Genomic DNA, 14,022 nt, shown 5'->3' on the forward strand with positions numbered 1-14,022 from the left:
ATAATTACTGCTTTATAAATTTGTCTTTTAAATCAGAGAGGAGAAAAAAGTATTACATTTTATAGACTTGTCTTTTAAATCAGAGAGGAGAAAAAAAGTATCACAAACAAAAAGTACATTTATACTGTTTTTAACTTTTACCGATATAGTTACCTTCATCAGTGCTCTTCATTTCTTTATATGTATTCAGTTTATTGTATAGTGTCCTTTTATTTACATCTAAAGGAACCTCTTTAGCAGTCCTTGTAGAACCGGTTTGCTAGCAACAAATTTTCCTAGTTTTTATATAAAAATACTGAAGACTTCACAAATTTTCACAGCATCCTTGTGTAAACACCATGTTAATCTTCTCTGTGTCATTCTAATTTTAGAAATATATTCTGTGGACATGAGCATTTAATATCTACTCATATAGTATAAAATTTGAAACATTATAGAGGATGAAGTTATAGACACAGACTTGCTATTTGTTTAGGGGCCATTTCAAGAGCACACTTGGGCAATATTAATATTGATGTTGCAACTTCAATGTTACAATGTTGCTGCAAGATAAATAGATGAAACTCAAGTCATAGATGAACATCATCATGCAGCAAGATGACTAGCAAGATAAATAGATAAGCCCCAAGGTATCAAGATAAATAGATGAACCGTGAGTCACGACTTTTTGCTGATATGTAAGATTAAGCTTAATTACAAGTTGTCACATTTTTGCTGGTTTTCTTTAGTTAAAAAAGATCCTCTATCCTTTAGCATAAGCGAAATAAAAACGTGGTAAATTTTGCATTAATTCCTAAACAAAAACATAAGCACTTCAAAAAATGAAACCCATTAGCAGAGCTTTGTGTTTCCTGTGAAAATTAAATATATTCCACTGCCTTAAAAATTCATACATATTTCGAAATTTATATGTGTGTAAATTATTCCAGCATTTTAAATGGTTTCAGTGCACACATAATTTCTTCTACCACCATCCTCTTCATTCCTTCCAATTAATTTTGTTAAGGAATTTTTTTTTCTTTCTTTACCTTTTGTAGTTGTTGTTCCTTATTACATTTAGGTATGTTTAGGCCTCCTCTTCTGAACTCATTTTCTGCTGACAAATAAATAAGGCCTAGGTGCCTGTTCTGGCTTCCGGGGATGTTGAGGCTCAGGCACGCTGGACTCGGCATAACCTAGCATCATTCTGTTTCTGAAGAATCTTTGTGGAGCTGATGAGCTTCTGAACACCTCAAACAGACATTTAAGAAGACTAAACACTCTGGGGGGTGGTGCATTTTATTTCCGTCTTATTTTCATCATTTGTCTGGATAATACATGCCTTTGGAATAAAATTCAAAAGTAACTGGTGAATGAAAAGTAATTCTCTCACATTCTTTTTGCTTTAGACACCCAATTGCCTTTCCTAGAGTCAGTCACCGCTACCAGTTTTTTATGTTTCAAGGGTAGTTTAGGCATATATGAGCGTGTGCCATATAGAGGCTGCTTTCTTTGATTAGAGTAAATTTGCAGGTTTTTTCTGAATTATACTCTGCAGGAATCCGAAGTCTCTTACTAAAATGAGACTCAAAAGGTAGAAGCCAGCTTTAGCGTGACCTTTATTGTCTCCTCATGGTCTCATCCAAACGGTACCGTCTTTACATCTCATCAATTAAAGTGAGATCCATTCACTTTTACTGTGCTGATCTGCGCATCGGGGGAAAGGATGTTATGTGGTGAGGTTTTAAACTATATGGATTGACACATTCATGAACTTGTTGAAAACTGGGCTGGGTCTCTCTGTGCTTGGGGCACAACCCTCAGGTTGCTTTCTGCCTTCAATAGCACCTGGGGGGTTCCCTTAACCTCTCTCTGGGGTTGAATCTCTTACTTTCTTTGTCCCACATGTTTCTTATTTTTGGTTTTCTACTTCATATTTGTAAAGAATATATTACAGTTGCTTCCTGGGAAATGGCATGTGAAAAGCAAAATGTTTAAAGATCCTTTATCTCTCCAGTATCTTTATTAAGTTTGCACATATATAGAACTCTAGGTTAGATCTCATTTTCCTTGAAAATGTTTAACATATGAATTCATCAATCTAGGTGCCAGAGTTGATGTTCGAAATTCTAAAGTAATTATAATTCTCAATACTATACACGTTTATTATTTATTTCCCTATTTTTTGTGAACAATGACAACCATATCTTTGCTCCTAAGTGGTGTTCTTAACTTTACCATGATATGTTTAATTTAATCCATTATCTTCTGCGCTTGGTGGGCCTTTCAGGTAAAGAAATTTATGTCCTTTGTCTTGAGAAAACTATTTTCATGATTTCTCCCTCTACCTTTTCTCTGCTCCATCTTTCTGAAAATTGTATTATGCAGATATTGCATGTCTTATATGAGTTTTCCAATTTTCTTTTTTCTATTTGACCTTTTGTTCTATTTCTTGATAGATTTCCCAAACTAATCTTCCAAATCTCCTATTTTTTTCCCATTTACTCTCTAATATGTTTTAATGTTTTTGTGAAGAAGGCAAAGTGTTGAAATAGGGATACCTATTTGAGCAGGTATTCCTAAACAATAGCATGTAAAGCAAAGGACTGGGAGCTGTAATATACATGCATTTTCATGCAAAATGCTTAACACATAGCAGACTCTCAATAAATGAATGGCTATGGGATGGATGGATGGATAGACAGACAGATAGATAACATAGCCTACATTCTAGTCTCAATTTATACATCTTCCTCATATCATCTTTGGCATGTCATGCCCTCTCTTGGTTTGTTTCTAACTAGCAATTTCAGACTACATTTTTCTCTCTGCCATTAACAGCTCTAACATTATTTGATACTATCAATAAATTAATTTGTATTTTTTATTAAATGCATAAGCTTTGATCTTTGTGACTATCCCGAATAATACATAAGATTATATATGACTGATATATATATATAACATATATGCATATGTGCATATACGTTTTTCTAATTTACAAAGATTTAAGTTATCTCATATATAAGACTTACTATACAGACAGATAATAACTAGTAACTTGGGATAGGTAAAAGAACTGAGCTATTATTTGAAATAAATTAAAAATCCATCTGAATTTACTTTTTTAATTTTCTGCAACACCTTAAAAATTTATTTTTAGTAAATAAATCAGAAAAGCAGCAGTACTGTGATTTGGTAAACTGCATTCTTTGCATACATTTCAAAATGATTTCTTACATAATGTATTATACACAGACGCAGCTATCCATATTGGTTCATTAAAATGTGGAACAGTTTCATACAATTCCTGTCATTTAGCAAGGGTCACATGAAAAATTTTCTTGTGACATGGAACAGTGCAAAAGTTTTATATCTCTTGATACTGATTAAACAAAGGCTATCAAGCCTTCTCATACAATAATTTCCTATTTTAAAATAGTTTAAAAGTAAGCCTTCTAAATTCAATACTTTCACCTATTTAAATCAAGCAGACAACAGCCAGATTTTTAAAAATCTTTGAGTCTGTTTACCAATCCACTAGTTAAGAAGTATGTTTTTCATTCATCTTTCTCAATGAAAGTAGCCTTGTCTGAACTGATTTCATCATCTCCATTGAAAATGTTTATCCGCCAAATGAAAAAGAAGACTACAAATTAGAAACACTGATATATCTTCTGACATTATTTATGTAGGAGCTAGTTCTCAAGTTGTCATTTACCACATGAAAATTAGAAATGATTTGTTTGGAGACCCATAACTATTTCTAGATTCAAGATGTTTGGACAACTGTAGATAAAGTTTCATTATCAGACTGAACTAAATATGCTGTAATTATATATAAATGAGGATAATTTTTGCTCTATGAGCTTAAGTTATTAATCTACACAGGCCAAGTATACAGAATACCATCATTCTCCAAAATTATACAAGAGTTTTTCCCAGCCAACTATTTGAGAAGTGATGTTTGAAAAGTAAGGTCAATGATTGGTTAGACAGACAATGTCCATGTTTCTATCTGATTGTTTCCATGTTTCTTCTGGCGTGTGAAACCCAGGCTAGCTTTGTACTTCACAAAACCTTGTGTTTCCCAGTTTATCATTGATCGTGCTTGAAATTATTAGTTAAATGTCTATTTTATCCAATAAACAATAGGTTCATAAGATCCAAAGGCTCTGCTGTCTTATTGTCTTCTATATGTCTAATGCTACCATATTTGATTTCAGCAAATGTTTGTTTAATTAATGGATTAGTAGATGAGTGAGACATGAATCGAGAGGAAACCTAACATGGGCTGACGATTAAAGTATGGGATGGAAATTAGAAAGTTAAAGTTTTAATTAATGCTGTCTTTTCTTTCTTAGATTTTTCCATGGCAATAATTTGGTTAACTCTGATATGCAAAATGTTATGTGCATAGAGTTTACAAATAGTAAAAAAAAATATGGTATAGGTACATTTCCAGTTATCTGAGCCCTAGAGAGAGTAAGGAATCAACAACTAACGATAACAACAAAACCATTCAAGTTCTGTGCTGTATTTAAGAAACAGGGTTTAAGCATTCACCAGTATACTGAATTATGATTGCTAGACTAAGTAGCATAATTCACTTAAATCACCTATGAGATGCAGACCTCTCAGAATAGTTATCATATTAATCGAATTAAGATTTCACTGAATTTTGAGTTTGTTTTTCTAGTACATCAAAATTTTGTACTTAGGTAAAGATGAGATTGACATTTCCAACAACTATTCTTTTTTCAGTATAGAAAATTTTTGCTAACTTTGCATTTTATGCTCTTTTTAAAGCAATTTTCTGTTTTCTTTTGCTATGTTAAGGAAATTTTGTTTATAAAAATATGCACGGTTTCCCTGCAGACATATAAACATGACTAGAATGCTACAATAGCAATGCTTTAGATATAATCTTAAAAAATTCCCTTATGTGCAACAGCATAGCCCAATGATTCATGAAATTGCTAAGTGTTGGGCATATTCCTTCTTATAAGACTAAGAGTTTATTCAAAACATTGTTCTTTAAACTTGGAAATAAAAAAAACACAAACTCTACTCAGTGTGTCAGCATTTATATTAGGATGAATTTCTTACTCATGGGAAAAGCTTTAATTAAGTGCATTGGAAGTTTGAGAATATCAGTAGCACCTCATGGTGAAAAATTCAAATGTTTCACTTCCTAGATGGGTGGGAATAAAACAGAAAACACAGAAAAGGAAAAAGGAAAAAACAGAAAGGAGGTCCTTTATCTGCCTATCAACAAAACTATTAACCTACCTGCTTCTGTACTGTGTACTCAGCCTCCCTCCTCTGGAAAGGAAGAAATGTCTATTCCCTAAAAAAGGTCTTCTTCTGTCTTGGTGCTCAAGATCCCATCCCAGATTGCCAACCAGACTTTCCATTTGAAACTCTTTTCTTTGTTCTACATCATCAATTTCTTCTTCTATACTTGACTATTTTCCAAAAAATGTAAGAATGCTCTAGTATGTCTCATTTTACTTATTTTTTTAAAAAGCATGTTCCAGTATCTTATTCTGAAAAAAAGGCAAATTTCCCTTAATTGAAAAATCTCTGTCCAGGCACTATATCATGTCTCTTCTAATAATCACAGCAAAATATATAAACACATTTTGTGTCTCATCAGATAAGGTTTTCCTTGAGTATCCAAGGTAAGGTCTTCATTACTGTCTATCATGTTTCATTGTTAATTTCCTTTATTTTTACCTATCACAATCAGAACTTATTATATTTATCTAATTCATTAACTTTTATATTTTATTTTCTTTCTCCTCCAAGTACCATGTAGGTTCTTTGGGGCAGATTCCTTTAACTCTCTTGTTCATCACTGCATCTTAGGCTCCTAGAAGTGCTCAGAACATAGTAGTTCCTCAACAGGTATTTATTGAGTGAATGAAAGAACCTATACCAACCGGTTTCTTTGGAAAAATCAACAGTATCTGAATCCTGGGATTAGAGGTCAACGCTAAGTACAGTGCAAACAAGGCAAAATGTTTTGTTACCACCTGGTATTTATCCTTTCTCCTTCTTTCTTCCAGATACCTAGTACCCTTTTCTCTTTTCATTGTAATATTCTATCTAGTATTTTGCCCTTTATACAGACCTCAATTCTCAGTAATCACTTGTTTGAATAATCACACAATTCAACTAGTCCATCTCTCTTTAGAAGAGTATTAAGAAATGAGCTATTTAATTTAATTCATCATATTTATAATAAATTTAAGTATTTTTTCTGCCTACTTTCCCCGAGCGCATCTTAAATTTTTCAAAGGAACCATTACATCATAGCTGTGTTTGGTAGGAAATCAGGTTTTGTCGATTCTTCAAACATCTTCATTAATTCCAAAAAAGATCTATTTAACTATTTCCCAAACAACTTTTACCACTTTTTCCACTGTCACTGTATATTGGTCCTCAGCATAGCATACATAATTTCTAAAATTACTTTCATCATTCTTATCTTTCCAAACCTTCTTTTCCTGCTTTTCTCATTTCTGTGAATAGGACCATCATCTACCTTTATCATATTTGACGATCACCATAAGACTTTATTCCTCAAGGTACAAAAGGGTTATCAACTTACTTCTCTACTTATTTAGTTGTCAAATGATGTTAGTCCTACCTGCAAAATGACATAAAATACATCAGTTCCTCTTCTTACATATAATTTTTACTTGTTCCATTTTAGTTGTGAACCTTGCACCATGCCTTCCAGGGTAGGCCCTCCTTTTACATAAATAAGCCTTGTCCACACAATCAGTATATCTTGCTAAAATGCAAATGTTTATGTCATTCCCACAAGAAAATAATCCCTTCACAATCTATACCTTGCTTTACTTCTCAAACCAAACTCTCGACCTTTTCATATACAACACATGACAATTATAACTAAAATGTCAACTTTCATTGAGCATTTATCCCGTTCCTTGTGGCATTCTAAATGTTTCACCTGGAGAAACTCATTTATTTCTTACAATAACACATTGAGAAAAAAGCACTATCATTAGAATCAATTTAAAGATGAATAAAGTGAGGCCTACAAAGGTTAAGTAATTATCCCACGTAGTGAGGGGAGTCAGGATACAGTGTTTCACTGCTTCCAAAAAAAAAAAAAGAAAAAGACAAAATAAATAAAGACGTGCTTTTGCTCATTTCCATCATCACTGTTGTGTAAAGAAACTTAGGCTCATAGAGGGTAGGTAAAGATCCTAATACCACAATTTCAGTAAAACTCTTGAGTAGCTGAGCCCAGGCCAATCTGAATCTACCTTGTGTCCCCCCTTTATTACTCCAGCTCTTAGAGCATCTAGTCCTTAAAATGAGCCAGAGAACCCCAAAACACTCACTCTTCCAACATATTTTAGGTTATTGACTGCAATTTGATGACTTCATTAAATGCCTTGGGCTATACATGACAATGTTCGAAAAGGAAAAATGTTATGAAAACATCTGGTCTACTTCGCTCTCTCCAAATTCCATCTACCAACAGTTTAACATCAATCTCTGAGAACGTTAAATGTATGCAATTTTCTTTTAAACGATGAGGAAAATGTTATTTTTTACGAAGTAAAATGATGTGATTAAAGCACTAAATTCAGTCCAGTTATGACTATGAGCAAGGTTAGAAATGAATTGAGGTCTCCATACCATAGTGCATTAGGGAAGTCATTCCAAGGGTCAATAGCCAGGAGTGCTTCAATGGCTCAAATATACCCATGAGTGCTTACTCAGGTTGCATGTAGGTTCAGAAATGACTTCTGTTTTGAATGAAGATGAAAAGAGGTACTAAAATTCAACAGAATTTTCTAATTATAAGTCAGACTTGGCAAATAATTTAATAATCTAACACAACCACCCTAAAATTATTTTACTTTTTTCCCACTAGGCGCAAAGAGTCAGAAAATATTTTAGACATTCCTCATACTGAAAGGAAAGTAAGCACAGGTGAATGTCATTGTAGGCTAGGAAATTAGCATACAGATTTTTTGCTGTTGGTGATCACAGACCATGTAATTCCAAACAAACAATAATAGAACAGTGTCCATAGTCCTAACACAAGGTCTACATCAATCATCAGTTAATTTTTAAAGTAAATTCATTGCCAATAGCTATGAATCATAAGAATCCTTTAGCCCAATAGAAAAATATATACTTTTATGTTGTGTAAATGTTCTCTATCTTGGTAAACAAGTTTAGCTATTGATAATTGGTATGGTACACCTGCACACATTCTCTAAGTATTTGGACTGACAATCAAACTGTGTAACTTTGAAGAAGTTTGAGAAGAGCAGAACCCAGCCCAGATGATGAACACTGGTTTTGAATACACTGGAGAAGATGTAAATGTTAGCACAGCAGTTCTTTTATTGCATTGTGCTTTTTTTACTTCTAGAAACTACATATCAATAAAGCTACAGGTGTTCAGTCTCCCAATAGGCTGTTACCAAATCACTCAGGTTTATTTTTTCTACTTTTCAGTTTCTCCAATAACATTATTCAAACGATGAACCAATTTCACTTTTAACTATTAAGTAATTTAATATTGACCATTTGAATAATTCTTTCTAAAATATATTTTTAGGAAAATTTATTATTTGGAGTTTCAACATTTAATAAATGACAATCTAAATAGTTATTACTCATTGCAAAATGGTCAAAGACAAGGTTTAGTTGTATCAAGGTGAAACCTTCCTTACTTCCAATAATTCTTCCATTAAAGGGCCAAACATAATAATGCCAATTCCAAAGGCAGAACATACGAGCAATCTGTTTAAAAGAGTATTGCTGTGGGGAAAATACAAAAATACAAGAAAAATATCTCTACTAGAAGGAAAAGGCAAATAGCAAAAATAATGAGCTTTGAAGTTAGAGATGGCAACTCTCTTTAAAAATGGTCTAGCAACTACTTATATACAACATTGGTGGAACATAATTCACAATAAAACCCACTAGAAAAGTCATAATTTCTGTAATTGTTGTTGTCAGTAATGATTTTTAAAAACCCTTTTTTAAACTAAATTTTACAACATCTACTTACAGGTGCTCACAGAATCTTGTGTTTCACTGACTTTTTTATTAGAAGTGCTATTAATGTGATCATAAACAATCAGAAAAATTCACACTGAAATGCACTAGTTTGAACGTGAGACGTGCTGGCAAGCCACTCTCATTACAAGTGACAAGGGATCTGATGCCTTTGTTTGTCACCACATGCATGTTCTAGGTTGATTCTATCAAGCAGGGTACTTTTTCTCCTGCAGCTCCACATTTCTGCAATTTAGCACATTTCAAGATAAATGAGGTCACGTGTGTAACCATCACCAACATAACTTATTACTTTTCTTCTGCAGTCTTTCATATCCAACTTGAGTGTAAACCTCATGGGGGCAGAAGCAAGAACTATTTTGATTATGCTCACTGGACCATCTCTATTGCCTAATATAGTATCTGGTGCATGGAAAGTGCTGAATGTTTGTTGAATGAAAAATATGAACGAACAAATACTATTGCAAGTCGATAACATCTGTCCCTTTTAAATACTTCCAATTTTTTTAAATAAAATAATAAAAACAGAATAAAAAGGTCTTCAATAAGCATTTATTCCTTTCTACTTGAATGGAAGTCTTCATATTTACAACAACAGCAAACTCTAATGTGTCAGTTCTATGCTGGGTACTGTGCATATAGAACTTTTTATACCAACTGTGAAGTAGATATGATTACTGTTCTTTTACAAATGGGAAAATGAACCTTATAAGAGACATGTAAATGGACCACAGACAATAAGTGGTACAGTTAAAATTGTAACTGATGTTGAAAAAGCTCATGTATTAAGTCAAATTAAGTTTGGCTTTATAACAATCATGACTTAAACTCAAAGCTGGTGTGGCAGCTGTACCCTCTAAGGTTCGTAGGAGCTGACACTTCATCCTGCTCACTTCTCTAACGTACTTGAAGTGTCGTTTTTGTTTGCAGATGCCAGGTAGCAAGATGGAGAGAGAATTAAAGATGAGTAGTGAGGAATACATAACAACTGCCTGTTAATAAAGGATTCTAGAAGCTAACACATTTGCTTATATTTCATTGACCAGAATGCAATCACTGTTATAGGTCGAGATATGTCCTCAAAATTCATATGTGGAGGTCCCAACTCCAGTACCCCACAATGTGACCTTATAAAATAGGTTGAAAATAGGGCATTGTGGATGTCATTTGTTGAGTTTATACTAGAGTAAGGTGGGCTCAAATCCCAAATGACTGGTGTCCTTATAAAAAGAATGCCATGTAAAGAGACAGACATGAACACAGTGAGAATCCCTTGTGAAGACTGGAATTATGCTACCACTATCCAAGGAGCCACCAAAAGATGGGAGAAAGGCCTGGAACAGATCCTTTCCTAGTACCTCAGAGGAATCATTGCCCTTCTGATACCTGGATCTTGGACTTTTAACTTCCAGAACTGTGAGACAATACATTTCTGTTGTCTAAGCTACTTAGTTCATGGTACTTTGCTAGGGCAGCCCTAGCAAACCAATACAGTAACCTTTAAGGCAGTTTGGAAAAAACTAGCTCTTTGGCTCTAAACTAGCTAAAACATTTTTTTAAAAGAGGAAAATCATTATTACAGGGTGAAAAACACTTTCTGTCAAACTGTGCCACACTCCAAAGGTGGTCTTAATACTGAATATTTCTTTGAATCTGTCACTATCAATTGTGAAAAGTATATTAGTACATTATATTTTGATCCACCTAGAAAGAAAAAAATGCTAGTAATTGAACTATCATAGGTCATCCACTGTAAGTTTCATTCTTATTTCAGAGATATTAAATGCAATAAAAAGAAATAGATATCTTAGAATCAATGAAATATAGTAAATGATCTATATACAATTTAGTTATAACAGTGAGCACAGAAGACATGTTGTTTACATGGGCTGGGATTCAGTTCTTTAGATTGTATAAAACTTAGACTTATTTGTCTTACTACAGGATTTTATAAAGTATATATAAGACAATAAGATACAGAGGATATAAATATGTCAATATGAGTGTTGATATAGATACAAACATATAAAAAGAAAACACTTCTTGGATTAACCTTGTTCAAAATGTTTCCAATATATTAATGGAATGTAATATCAATGGTATTATACATTCCGTTTAAAATAAATTTTGATAAAAAATTATGCTTATTCTAGAAAAGGATTTTTTGTGTGGTGGTTTTATGAAATTCAATACTTCTTTCCCTACCAAATAAAAAATAATAATACTGCTATAATTGGGAATAATAAAAAAAATCTAATAAGATCATAAAAACTGTAAAGTCATCAAATGCAGTAATTAATTTCCTTGTTAAAAATTTTTGCTTTTATTTCCCATTTCTTTATGAAACACAGTCCCATTTACTTGAATTATTCTTCTCATTATATATTGGCTTCCTTAGAAATGACTGTGATTCTTTCTCTTTAGTCCCAAAGGAAAGTTTTAATTGTGTGTTGCCATGATAAGTTGAATTATTAAGATACATATTACCATATATTTCTACAACTTTCTAATTTTAGAGGGTTTTATCAAGAACGTCACTTACTTTAGATGTAGCTGAGATCTAGAAAAAAAGCAAAGCAGACCATTTGTATTACCATTCGCTTACTCAACCAGGGCTGGAGAATGGAAGCCAGGATCTCCCACCATGAAAGCTTTGATAACTTTTCATTGATGAGCCTACAATTGTAGCAACTGAGCTGTGAAACAAACCAGCTATTCATTCTTGTATTAATAACTATCATAGTATTTGGAGGTAATAAAAACCATTTGAGATTCAACTCCATCAATAAACAGCTAAAACATTAGTAAATATATTAGCGAATACAAACATGAAAAAGTGAAGAATCTGAAGAGTGAATTTGTGAGGTAAAAAATGCATCTGTGAAGCAAAGAGTTGTGTTTCTCATAAAGATTGTTAGATGTTGTGGCTTTAAGCAAAGCAGCCTCTGAGCAGACACAGGGGTGGGGGTAGAATTTGGTGGTGATAGTAATTCTAGCAAGTGAAAGGGAGAAGGGGGCAGTGGAGACATGCATAGCATAAGGAGGTAATAAATCCATCCTAAAAATTTAAATTAATTTAATCATTGATAAAAATAAAGGTGCTACAGAAATGATGACATTGGAGGTACAGTACAATTTAAGAGCTCTAGATAGCAAGAGGTTCATCTTTAGCAGAAATTTATTATATGAAACAAATAATTTAAATCACAAAATTAGTATCAGAGTTTATCTTTAAGATTTTAAGGAATCAAGCAAAAAAAAAGATTTCTCTTTTTCAAATTTTTTACAACAGAATTCAATTTGAAAAATACCTAATGAGGAAAAAATTCAGCAAAATAATTCTGTTGGCACATGGCCTGTCAAGGAATCTCTTCTTACTTCTGATATGCCTAATCTTATCTCCATTTCCTTGAAAGGTCATCTCAGTGTCAGCTGCTTCATGTGGCCTTTCCTGATCCGCATAAGCAAATGCAATTGCTCTACATGGCATTTATTCAATTGTACATATTCTCGTGAACATTTATATGCTTGACTTATCTGCATTCTAGATCTGGAGTTGGCATCCTTTTTCTATGAAGGAATAGGCATTGAATATTTTAGCCTTTGTCAGTCATTTGGTCACTTTCCCAGCTATTTAATTTGGCCATTTTCATATGTAAGCAAGCACAGATTGCACACAAATGAATGAATGTGGCTGTGTTCCAATTAAACTTTATTTATGGACACTGAACTTTGCATTTCATAGACTTTTTACAAGCCACATAATATAATTCTTCTTTTGATTTTGTTTCCAACCATCTTCAACGATAAAAATCCTTCTTAGTTTGTAAGCCACACAAGAGCAGATGGCAGACCAGATCTGGTTCCCAGACCATGGCTTGCCAACCTGTGCTTGTGACTTTTTAAGGTGAGGTATCTCCTAAACTCATCTATACTATCTCTGTGTACCTATTGCATTGCTTTGCACTTAGTAGATGTGCTATATATTTTTTCAAAGTGAATACTATGCTGACATTATAGGGATAAGCTGCAGTGAAGAAAAATGGAATATGGAGAAAGTTCATCCTTTGTTCTATGTCCTGAGTGTCTTCAAGCAGGTTGCCCTATTTTCCTCTTTTGTAGTGTGCTGTTCTTTTCCATTAAGTAGTTACCACAATAATTAATTATGCATTTATTTTGTGGGTTTTCATGTTTATTACTACATCCATTTATATTGCTGCTATAATAAATTACCACAAACTTAATGGCTTACAGCAATACATATTTATCTCATAGTTGCTGTATGTCAACAGTCAGATGGCTTGGCTGAGTCTCTGCTTAGATTGATACAAGGCCAAAATTGTGGTGTGCGTAGGGCTGTTCCTTTTTCACAGCTCTAAGGGAGAATCTTCTTCTAGACTCAGGGAGGCTCTTAAAAGAATTCAGTTCCCTGCAATTGTAGGACTGAAGTTCTTATTTCCCTGATGGCTGATGGCCTGGGATTATTCTCTGCTCCTAAATGCTACATCATTCCTTGACTCGTGGACATTTGCCTTCAAAGGTAGTAACCACTGATCAAGTACCTCTCATGTCTCATCTGTCCTGTGTTTTCTTCTGCCCCTTCATCTCTCTCTGACTTCAATCAGGAGAGTCTCTGCTTTCAAGGGTTATTATAAGTAGATTGGCCCCCTCATACAATGTAGAGAATAATTAGTTCAGCCCCCTCATATAATCTAGAGAAATCTCTACCATATCAAGATCAGTGACCTTAATCACAACTGCAAAGTCCCTTTTGCAATGTAACATAACCTATTCAGAGGTTTCAGAATTTAGGGCATGGACATTTTGAAGGTGGTTGGGAGAACTTGCTCATCATACTTTTGGGTACAATGTTCAATATTTCAGTAATAAGTACACTAGCAGCCTAATCCTCACCATTTTGCATTTAATAACCATGTAACAAGCAAGCACATATTGTAAAATAAA

At 33.4% G+C, this 14,022-nt stretch overlaps 1 non-coding gene across 1 annotated transcript; it reads right to left on the reverse strand.

The window, feature by feature from the left end:
• Positions 1 to 288: 288 nt before the first annotated feature.
• LOC116813959 (U6 spliceosomal RNA) lies at positions 289 to 396 on the reverse strand. The gene has a single exon (XR_004371079.1). It is a non-coding gene; the product is annotated as a U6 spliceosomal RNA (small nuclear RNA).
• Between the last annotated feature and the right edge of the window lie 13,626 nt (positions 397 to 14,022).

The sequence above is a fragment of the Hylobates moloch genome, unplaced genomic scaffold (assembly GCF_009828535.3).
Source record: "Hylobates moloch isolate HMO894 unplaced genomic scaffold, HMol_V3 SCAFFOLD_9, whole genome shotgun sequence".
NCBI classification, from domain to species: Eukaryota; Metazoa; Chordata; class Mammalia; order Primates; family Hylobatidae; genus Hylobates; species Hylobates moloch.